Raw genomic sequence first — 11,883 nt, forward strand, 5'->3', positions numbered from 1 at the left:
ATAAGTTATAAAAAGTAGTACACACACCCATCATCTTCTTGTTGTTTTCACATGTCCTGATGTCTGATGTTATCATGACGCACCAACAGACCTATGGGTAATACTAGTAATGCTGGAGCTAAATGTTTACTGAAGTTTATACCACAGCTTCTAAAGGTTTTGATGATCTATCGCCAACACAACACTGATGACCACACAGGAAACATCACACAAGTTTAGTGTTTGTAATCTATATGGAGAACGATGCTTTATTCTACAATACGTTTGTACTAAAAATACTGGAGTGATGTTTCTGGACACCAGCTATATTTATTAATTTTACAAAGAGTCGGCCAGATTGTTTGAATAGAAAAGATGAAACATTTCAGTTTCAACTCTTCTGCAACAGAAGACTGGTAGTGACCCATTGTTTGTCAGTGGTGCTAGTTTCAGAAGAAACCTGGACTGGAAACCAGACTGAGGAAGTCACCATGAGTGACGAAACTCTTCCCCCTCTGAAAACGCAACGTCCAGATGAACAGAATCTACTTCATCTGAAAAAAACAACAACTTTTGTTCAGTCCCTGAACTGCAAGTCCAGGCAGTATCAGATACTACACAACAGTTTCTGATGAATTTGACATTACTGACATTTACAAGCAACCTCTTTCATTTAGAATCACTCTAAAGACCCACATTTACGTCTCACCCTATTAAAGTGTAAATACTCCATAATTAAGTCTTGATGTATGCTCAATCATCCAGGTAAGTAAATCCATAATTATTTTTTTTCTGACTAGTAAAGGTTTTAATTTAAGTAATAAAACCTTATTGATATTAATACATTTCTATATATTGATACAAATGTAACAGTCTGGCATTAACTTACAACAGATCGACAGCATAAAATAAACAATTAATTAAAAGCTGAAAACTAGTGTTGAAATCAGTGAATTTGGATGTCACTGTAACAGGTTTGGTGGGTGTAAGCGTAAAAAAAACATAAACAGGTTAGAGATCAGCTGTTGCAAAGTAAGCGTAAGTACCTGGGCCAGCTTTTATGACCTTACAGGTGAACTATGTCAACTCACAGCACTCCCATATGAACTCATTGTCTTTTGAGGCTAGACCATGGGAGGGCACCGCAGTGTTTGTTTTTCTTATTATTGTGTGGGAGTTTTTCTAATGCCAGTGGTGTAGCATATACCTCCCGTACACCTCCCGCCTTTTACTGGAAAATGAGTTTTGTAAAGAACATTTGAAAGTAAGGTTAAACTGTGATATGTATTATTGTAGGGTCTACCTTACAGCATAATGCGCCTTGAGACAACTGTTGCTGTGATTTGGTGCTGTATAAATAAAATTGAATTGAAATAAAAATTGAATCAAATATAAAACATTTTTTCCTTTTATAGTTTATAGCAGTTAGAAAAGTGCTTTAAACTAAAGTCATCTACAGTAAAAAGAATAAAAGCAAAAAGAGAGGCACTTATTAAACATTTCAATTAAAAAAAAACAGTTTTTGTCTTTTATTTGATTTTGTGTGCATCTCATTACAAACAATAATGTTTACCACTGTTAAAAATCATTCATTGCTTTTTTAATAGGGTCACAAAACCAGTCATCACCATGACTTTCTTCTTGTGATTTCTTTTTGGGATTTTTTTTTCAATATCTAATTAACGCATTTATTTATACTTGAACTGTGTCAGATCTGTAATGATATGGCACGTGAGCTTGATTGTATGTGTTTTTGCATTCTTGTGAATATCTGAGTGATTGTTTCCGCTCAGGGCTTTTATCTGGTTCATGATGTTTGGGTTCATTTCTTACAGCCTCTTTGATGTTCCTGTGTTTTGTCTGTGTGATTCTTGTCTTTCTGATCTATCTCTTTTGTTTTACTTCATGTCTTCCTCATTCACTTCTTGTAAAACTTCAGCTTTCCCTGAATTTCTCCTTTCCTGTAGCTACTGTATATTCTTGGATTCTGTGATTTTTTTCACTGTGGACCTTCTGCTATCCATGACAGATGAAAATGCTCAGACATATAAAACCACCCATCCACCCCATCATGTGTTATTGTAATAAAGCGATTTTCTGCTCAGTTTGTACACTTCCAATGTGATAGTCACAGTGTGCTCTGTACAAGTGTTCATGCATTCATTTGATTTTCATATTCCAACTAGTTTCATAACTTTAAGTTTAACATTTTATTTGTCAGTCTTAACACATTTGCGTAACACACGAAAGACTCCCAGTTCAACACCAGGAGAAGGCACACATTTCTGTGAGGGTTGTTACAGAAATGGCATCCAATATAAAAGTCTGTGTGCGCCCCTTGCAAATAAAGGAGCGGCCGAGAGACGTTTATGGAGCATGAGCTTCCTCCAAGTTAATGCAGACGTTATCAGTAATACCTAAACTATAGATAAGTAATCTAATAAATAATTTTTGATGGAGTGTGGAGGTCATAAAACACACTATATTAAAGACTTTTTTCAAAACCAAGCACGCAGTCATTGTGCTTCAACATTCAAATACCACATAATGAATTAACTGAAGTACAAATACAGCGAGCCATTGATCACGAGAAAGATTTGACACTATTAGCAGATTCATTTACCCAGTGTTTAGTGCTTAAACATGTTCATGTTTGACATTTTGTCTCATGTAATGAGATGTTTGATTAAAGAGGGGCAAAACAGCAGGAAACCAATATTATTCATTTATACTGCTAAGCAAACTCTGGGTGGTTTGAGATGACTGCTGTGAAGCTGCTGTGCTTTTAATAACTTTAATAAACATAATCATTTGATTCTTTCTGGGAAATTCTTCATAGCAATGACTCTTGCTTTACTCTTCTGCTACAGATGTAAGTCAACATATCCATCATTGCTTTGATTCAGGAGCACCTTAAAGCGATGCTCTCACCAGGCTCTTTGACAATTATAGAGCTTTCTGTAATACAAGACACAAAATATCTGATTAGAAACCCATCATAGACATCTGTAGTAACAATGTAGTCCCATTTATTAACTGGTCTTACAACCAGCATACTTAAGCAAAATCAAAATAAATAAATGGACTTCCCTGAACTGGAATAAACACAGTGGCATCCTGTCTGCAGCAGCGACATCATAAATTTTGCATCTCTCAGTCCGTATATGCAATCAGATCAGCGGCCGCAAGCAGCGCTTCCTGCATATTTGAGGTGCACAGATGATGTTTACATTCTGTGAGATAAAGTCATTACTTGTTTAGATAGTGAAACCTTTAGCTTGTAAAGCTGAAATGAAATGACTCAGATGTGTCAAACACTTAAAAGCAAAAACAAAAAAAGAAAAACGAGTACAATACAATTTTAAAAAATGGCATCATCGTACATCCTCCAGCATAATTTATGAGCAAAAACAAATCTAGATGTAAAAGAAACTTTTGCAACAACTGCAATCTTGTAGACTTTCTTGAGGGTGGGCAGGCTACACGGAATCCAGATTACCATCAGGGTGTACACCTCACCCCTGGCGTCGTTGCCCACCTCTCAATTTTAAATACACGTAGACATTGAGGGCTAGCAGGAGGGGCTATGCGCTTACCTGCTGCTCTCTGGCAGGTAGCTCCATGCCCTCCTGGGTTTTAAATGCACCTTAGAACACACATACATCAACACTACATATGAGCGGGTGGAGGGAGGGTTTGGAGTCTTCTCACACCCCCGTTCTCTGCGGCCTGCTGGAGCGGGGGGGGCTAGGAGGAGGAGCTGGCCGTCCGACTGGGGTCTGGAATGTGGGGCCTCCCTGCTGCTGCGGAGTCGGGGCGGTCTGCTTCTCCCCACCGCAGGTAAAAGGGTAACACCACCTGGGTCTGGGTGCAGTTTCCCCCTCCAGGGGCAAGGGTACCTAGACCCGGTTCTTAGAGTACGCTTGGGGAGTGTGATTGTGTGTACAGCGTCTCTTTATGTCTGTCTCCACGTTGGTTGAGTGTGGAGTAATTGCCTATGAGAGCATGAGGGTGGGAATGGATGTTTGTATCTGTGTGTGCCTGTATGTCTGTGTCTATATGTCAGGTTGGGTATCAGACGCCACCTCTCTGGGGACATCTCAGGCCCTCCAAGGTTTGGAGGCCCATCTCCCCCCACCACTTCCCCTGCCGGTGGCGGACGCCCTCGGACATCGGTGCGTTGGCGGTTCTTTGTGTCCGGGGATGGGCGCCCAGGTACACACCAGCTCACTCCTTGGCGGCTGCTTATCGGGTCCTGGAGCCTGGGGCTCGCTCGGAGGTGGGGTGCCCTCGGCCTCTCGGCCTGGAGCTCGGTCACTCAGGCACAGCTGGCTGCTGGCGGAGCTCACGGGCACGTCACTGCAACCCCCCCTGGCTTCTGCTCCGCGGCTGCTGAGTGACCCCTCATCTGGGACTCTCCTCAGCTCTTTCTGGGATAGTGGCGCGGCTGCCCCTCTGTTGGTCTTCCTTGGTCTCTTGTGTTCTGAGGGCCTCTGGATGTCTGGAGTTTTGATCTCCTCCATACCTGCTTCATGCCCTGGAGGACGGGGCTATGGCTCCCCACACCCTCTAGCAGATCATTACATGAAGGAACCTTTTAAAAAAACAAGCGCGTCCATGCTCACAGGTGTACACACAGGTGCTCACACACACAAACTACACCCTTTTTGGCTCCTACCTCAAAGCACACTGTGCGCTGTCGATCTTACGTGCTGCACAATAATGTTTAATATTTAGTATTTACTGTCATATTCCCATATATCATTGTGATGTTGTTTATTATGTTGCTCTCCTTTTCTTCTGCTTGTTTTCTTTTTTCTTTCTCAACAGGTGATCCAGGTGATCGATATATGTATTTTTTGTCTGCTTATTTTGTTGGTTTTTGTTTTTTTGCCCATTTTCCCCCTCCCTCTTCTCAGTTGTTTTTCTTTCCCTCTTTCTTTCTCCCCTTTCTTTCCCCCAATCAAGTCTGTCCCGGATTCAGCAAATGAAAATAAAATAAATAATAAAAGGTGAATCAAATGGACCATTACAGCAAGGCTGGGATGGTCAATTTGGTAAAGTAAATCCGTTGGGCATCTTTCTTCGCCTTTAGACAATAATTCTGATGGCAAAAGAGCCAAACGGGACAGGCAAAAAAAAAAAAAAAAAAAAAATCTTGTAGACTTTCCACCTATCCCTCCAACTGTTCACACACCTGTTCAGTTGGCGTGTCAAGGCAGAAGAAGGTGAAACTGATATTAATAAAAAAGTAACTGCCTTTTAATGCTCTCATTGTTTACTCTGAAGATTAATGGAACTAAGCCATATTTGTGGGACAATGAAAATAGCCATAGGCATCTTCCCTTATCTCTATCTTCTTGCTATTATGTAACAACATGCAATCACCAACGTTTATTGCATATGTATTTGTAAGAGATTGCGGACTGAAAAACTTGGGGAGAGCAGCCTATTTGGGGGGTGAAAAGTTTACTTTTGATTTCAGAAACACAAATGGTTAGTTTCTCTGTTTACATACACTCAGCAAACAACTGAGTAAATTTTCACATACTGTTGTGCAGTGCTGCGAGTAATCTGCCTGGTTGTCAGTTTATGATAATCCATAGGTAGAAGAATGCCTGTGTCCCTGTGATGCATTATGAGAATCCTAAATACCCACAGTAATGATGCAATACCTGCTGTTGTAAACACACACTTGAAAGAAAAAATAAACTTGTTGGGGCATCTGTGATAGAATCAAGTCTCAACTTGATGAGATCCTTTGTGCAACAACAATGATTGCAAAACCTTGTGTGACAGTTTAAGTTTCCACTGTTTTTCCATGTGAAGAAATCTAGAAAGCTCTGTGGGAGTGGAGGGAATACAGATATATGAATACTGATCTTCCTTCTCAATACCTATTAAGCCATCAAACCCATACCCATCAAAAGAATTAATTATATAGACAAGTTTAGCCAGTATCCTGCTTTCCACAGGTCATCCTAAGTACAGAGCTAAAGAATTCAGAGAAGATAAATAGTCGTAATTATGTTGTCACTGTGCATACAGATACTTTACACAAATAAACACCGCTGAGCCTGACATTTACACTTTACACTTTAGCCTGACATTAACACTTTACAATGAAAACATTTTTTGTGGTATTAGGGTGCGGATGTTTTAGTGTCTTATAAGGACAAAGCATCTTTCAACGCACAAAAAGTTCCATTAAAACACAAGAGAATGTAAAGTGCTGCTTATGTGCGATAATGCACAAGTGGTTATGTGGCAATTTTATTTAAACTTATAGTCAATGACCTGCAATTTGTGAGCTATGTCAGCTATGTGAGCCACTATTTTATGCATATGTGATATTGTCACACAATTACACGAAATAGTTTGAAATAGAGAGCACTGTACCTCACTGAAAATGGAAAGCAACCATCACAACACAACTTAACTAAAAGTTTTATTATATCATATATTTATATGGAAAATTAAGCAGCCTGGTATTTTAATGTTTTGTTTTGTTATAATGATAATACTATGTTTAATGGAACTGTGATTTCTACTTGATTTCTACTTCTAACTGCTCTGCTTCTCATTTTCTCTGTCTGTTAACATAATGACCTCATGCCTCATTTCCTCCTTTCACCATCTTTCATGAGTACCAGAGTCCTGCTTCCGGAGGAGTGTTGAAACATTAATGAGGGGAAGCACAGAGAATTTCCCCCACGAAAAGCATTTCTGGCATTTGTCCACTTGGAAAAAGAAATAAACTTTTTTCCCCTAAACATTAATAATAATGCTGATAAAACATAAATATTCCCTGGATACTTGTTTCTTCAATTACATGGTGAAGCAGGTACTCCACTGGTGAGGGCGTCCTGGTTACTTCATTTACACTGCTGTAAAAAGCCAATTGGATGGGCCACCAACTGTACCTGTGCTGCTAAGCATGTCTCCAGAATCACTACTGGATAATCCACCATGCATATAATCAGCTGTAAGGTCACTAAGGTCTGAATTACTGTAATTTTTATTTTTAATTTGTAAGCTATAAATTAACCTGGCAGATGGGAGCACAAGGACATTTTCCAAAGACTGACTATTTGGGTTTTTTTTTTTTGTTTGTCTGGTTGATTGGTTTTCCTTAAAGTCAGGTGGACAGTTGCTTCATGCTGCATTATAAAGGCTGGGAACATTCCTGCAGACATAAACGTGGGTCTTTTTGATCTATTAGAAGCAAACTCAATCAATCAATCAATCAATCTTTATTTATAAAGCACTTTTCATACAAAAAATGTAGCACAAAGTGCTTTACATGGTTAAAAGCAGCCCACCCCGCCCTCCAACTCACTCCCCACACTCTCATTAACATGAACGATCATGAATACACACATTCCCCCCCCCCTCCACACACACACACACACACGCACACGCACACTTAAAGAGTAAAATTGGGCTGGGTACGCATGAGCCAAGTGAAGAAACACTATCACAGGGAGCCATCTGCATCGGGAGCCGGTCACAGACCGCAGCCTCCAGGCTGGGCACACAGCAGGAGGGAGGCAAAGAAGCCCCCCAGCCAGGCTGAGAGGACCCACAGAGCCCCAGCAGCCACAGTCGATCACAGCCCCGATGCAGAGAGCCCCCTCTGAGGAAACACTGGAGATATGACCCAATAAGGATATATACAGGGTAAAAAGATAAAATAAATAAGAACGGCACAAATAAGATGGCACAAACCACCAGGAAGTAAAAGGATTAACCTCTGATAGCAAGAGTTAGCAAAAAGGAGATGTCTGGATCAAGTCAAAGTCAAGCCAAAGACAAAAGGACTTTATTTATCCCCAAGGGGCAATTAAGATAGATGATACCTTGCCGACCATACATACAACACACAAACATCACATTGGGGAGACAGGTCAGGCTAGGTAGCACTGGCCGGTCAACCACACGAGCAGCGACCCGAAACGAAACCATAGAAAATGCACAACATGAGGAAAGATGCGGAGAAAAAAAGAACTCCCCCCAAACTTAGCTCCAACAGGGAGATCAGTTTGAGAACAGAAAAAAAACCACCTCAGCACATAGCACATGAATCATCACATCTCACAACATAGAAGACATAGCTTCGAAAGCGTTTGGGGGGGGGGGGGTGTAGGTATGTGTCAGTGTAAATGCATATGTGTGCGTGTGTGTGTATGTTCCAAGTTCAGCCGAGAAAAAGTGTCCCTTTTTTTGTAATATTGCCATTACCTTATAATATAAAACACCTTGAGGCAACTATTGTAATTTGACGTTAATAATAAAATAAAATTGATTTGAATTGAAATATTGGAGCTGCATGCTAACTATACTAAGCTAACATGGCTCAGTTTTTCTCAGTTATGCTTGTGCAAAAACTCCAAAAATGAAATCAGCCTGAGGACTGGAGACTTTGAGGAAGCTGAAGAAATCTTGCCTTTGAAATTTTACCTCTAAGGGGTGCTGTTCAGACAAACATGTTTTGGCTTGTAACTATTGTACTGTCTCTGAGCACACATGATATTATTTATGTAAAACTGTGAGAGGTCACAATTCAACAGTGTGTAACGTCATGTCTGGTTAAATAATACCTACAAACTTTGTTGAAAGGTTTAACATTTTTGTCACAGGTCTCATATTTTCTTCTAGTCTTCACCATAACAAATGCACTACAGTGAGTTACAGCTGATGGAACGGGAAACAATGTCATAGCTTAACAATAGACTTCCCTGAAGTCATATCAGGTCAAGTTGCCGTGGTAAGTTTCCAGATGACTGCTTGTAGGTTATTTATTGCACCTATTTTAAATTTGCTACCTTTTCCCCAGATAACCCCACAATACATCTACCAACCTGATATCCTTTTGACTGATAATAAATTCAGGCTCCTTGCCACACCTTGACTTGTTTCATGTATAAGGGAGAAAAAAGGACAACCCTATCTGGTGGATCTTTTAACAAGTAACTGATACTGCTACCACACACAGTTACCAAAAAACAGCTGAGTTTAAGTTGAGGACTCTTGTATATTTCTTCATAAGTACACCAGTCGCTTGCCTTACAACATAAAGTGTTACATCAATTACTCTGAAATACATATGATGACACATTTCATGGTAGACGTCTTATCGTGGTAACTTGAGCAATGCTCAGGCTTTGCTTGGAGTATTCATAAAAGGTCTGTCAGACCTATTAGATCTCAAGCTTCTGAACTTGCTGTGCATGTTTGTCTAAAAATACAGGCAAGCTTATTTTATGTTTGCTTGTTTTTTCAAATCTTCCTTGTCATGTGACTTCAGAAAAACAAGGCCTTATCAAACTTCAGATTGCTTTCACAGACAGGTCCCAGCGATAAGACATGAAGTAGGAATGTAAGAATGTTTGGAGGTTTTTTCAGGTACCTGCTGTAAGAAAACAGATTTAGAGACGTGAGACTTTGAAAAGTCTGAAAGACCTCATGGGAGTTTTTTTAAACCAGACAATACATGTTTTACCTGTGACACTAATCAATGTTTAAACTAATGGTCTTGTCTTACACATGGTTACCTCTGCATCCGGTGAGCTCTACTTCTCAAAGTATTTATTAAAGTATTAAAGAATACAGCAGGCTGTATGAACATGTGCTGTGTACAAAAGTCCAAAAATCTGTTGGCAACACACTTCTGTCAGTGCAGTTTGTGTTGCTTCAACTCTGCTGTTATTATTGCTACTTACTGATTGTTTGCTCAGAGAAGTTTGATACAGGAAACCATTTTCACGCCCACATGCTGGTGAACAAACACACTGGGAACATTAATGATTTAGCTTAAAAGTGTAGCAATATCAGCCGAACAAATAAAACCATGTTACAAAGTAGTGTATCTGCTCACTAGCCTCTGCCCCACTCTGTTAAGGACATTTGTGCTGGGATAATTAGTTACAAACCCCACAGAAGTTGGATGACACAACTTGTTTCACTAAATACCCAAAAGTACTTTCAGTTAAATGAAAAATTAAACAGCCAGAGCTTTTCATGTTATAATGGTAAGATATTTTTATAACCACATTTAATGTAAGTGTGGTTTTTCCATGCACAACAGGTCTATTGTCATCTCCTTCCTCTCCTCCTTGTTTTCTCTGTCAATGTTCCTGCTGAGCTCCTCCGTCATTTCCTCGTTTCAGAGCTTTTTGGCAGTACAACGGTTCCACCTTCGGATGAATGTTAGAGTAGGACTCAGAGTTTTCCTCAGGGAAAACTTTTTGTTTGCTTAGAAAAAGATAAATGTTCTTTTTTCTTTGACAAAAAGAGTGAGAAGTTGGTCAGGTGTCTTTTACTTGCCTTACAGCAAGAGTTTCCTGGGTTTGAATAAACCAGCCATCTGGGCTTTTCTGTGTAAAGACTGCACGTCTTCCCTCTGCCTATAGGTGTTCAAAGATATGCATCAGGTTCAGTTAACTGGTGATACTAAAATGACCACAGGTGTGAATGATTGTTTGTTTCTATGTGCTGGGGCTGTGACAGACAGCAGTTTAGGGGAGAAAGGCAGGTAAAATATAAATTTTTGTTAAATATAATTTTGTTTTGATATATAAATGATGTCCAAATGTTGTTGTTTTGAAAAATGCCCAAATTGACTTTCATTTCCATCACAGGAAACAGATTTTCAACTTGAAAATTTCAGCTGCTGGATAAATTTCAGAGGTTTAAGTCTATGTCAAAATTTAAGCTTTTTCTCCCCTCAAAGGGACGGAGATAGTCATTGGTTCTGTTTGTTTCTTTGTCTGATTGTCTGTCTGTTTGTTTGCTTGTTAGCAGTCTTATGTCCACAGTTTTCAATATATAGTTTTCACATTTTGTGTGATTATAGATTAAATAGCACCTGATTTAATTGTGATGAAAATCAGGTCAAGGTCACACCAAAATATACAAACTTGATATTTTATTGATAATGCCGTCATTATGGACAATATTGCTGACAGACTTTAACAATTATTTTGTATTGATAGGAATCCTAACTCAATGTTTCTAACAGCAGTGGAGGGAAAACAAATAACTGACATCGTAAAAAAGTGTAAATACAAAACTTCCGCTGATTGTAATGACATTCATGTGAAAATTGTCAACAAGGTCAGAAGGGATCTGAGACTCACTAACAAACATCTGCATCTTATCATTTCAGATCAGAAAAGTTCCAAACAAAATGAAACTACCCTGAGGTGTGTACCGTTTCTACACACTGCTCCCCCGGTGCTGGATTGAGAGCTGCCCACTGCTTCACTGAGTGAATGGGTTAAATGCAGAGGACTAAGCAATTTCCTATGGGATTAATAAAGTATACATTATTATTATTATTATTACATTATTAAAAAAGAATAAACTAACTACTTCCTGACAATATCCTAAAACTGTTTTCTTAAAGGGATGGAGGATACAACTTGAGAGGAGAATTAAATTTAAAACATTCCTGTGTTTGTACAACATGAAAACATTTTTGCATCTCTGTATGTGGAGTAAAGCTGTGAAACAGACTGAGTGAGGAACTTAAGCAATGTCCCAGCATGTCTGTTTAAAAAGCAGGAAAGAAAACATGGTTTTTGCAAAGTACAGGTGAGGATGTAGGGCGTTGACCAGGTGATCTCACCCACTATCTACACACCATGTGCATATACATATATTTGTACTTATGATAAGATGCAGGAAGAAAAAATGATGATTATTAGTACAAATAGTAGGAAGGGGTGGATTAAAGCAAGTTTATGCTTCTATGCTTTTGAATACTCCGTTTTAGAGATGTTATTTATTATGATTTTTCTGCTGTTTACCTTATTTTTTTTAATGATTATGCTTTCTTTCTTTCTTTCTTTCTTTCTTTCTTTCTTTCTTTCTTTCTTTCTTTCTTTTTCTTTCTTTCTCTGT

Source organism: Pelmatolapia mariae, linkage group LG6 (assembly GCF_036321145.2).
Source record: "Pelmatolapia mariae isolate MD_Pm_ZW linkage group LG6, Pm_UMD_F_2, whole genome shotgun sequence".
In the NCBI taxonomy this organism is placed as follows: Eukaryota; Metazoa; Chordata; class Actinopteri; order Cichliformes; family Cichlidae; genus Pelmatolapia; species Pelmatolapia mariae.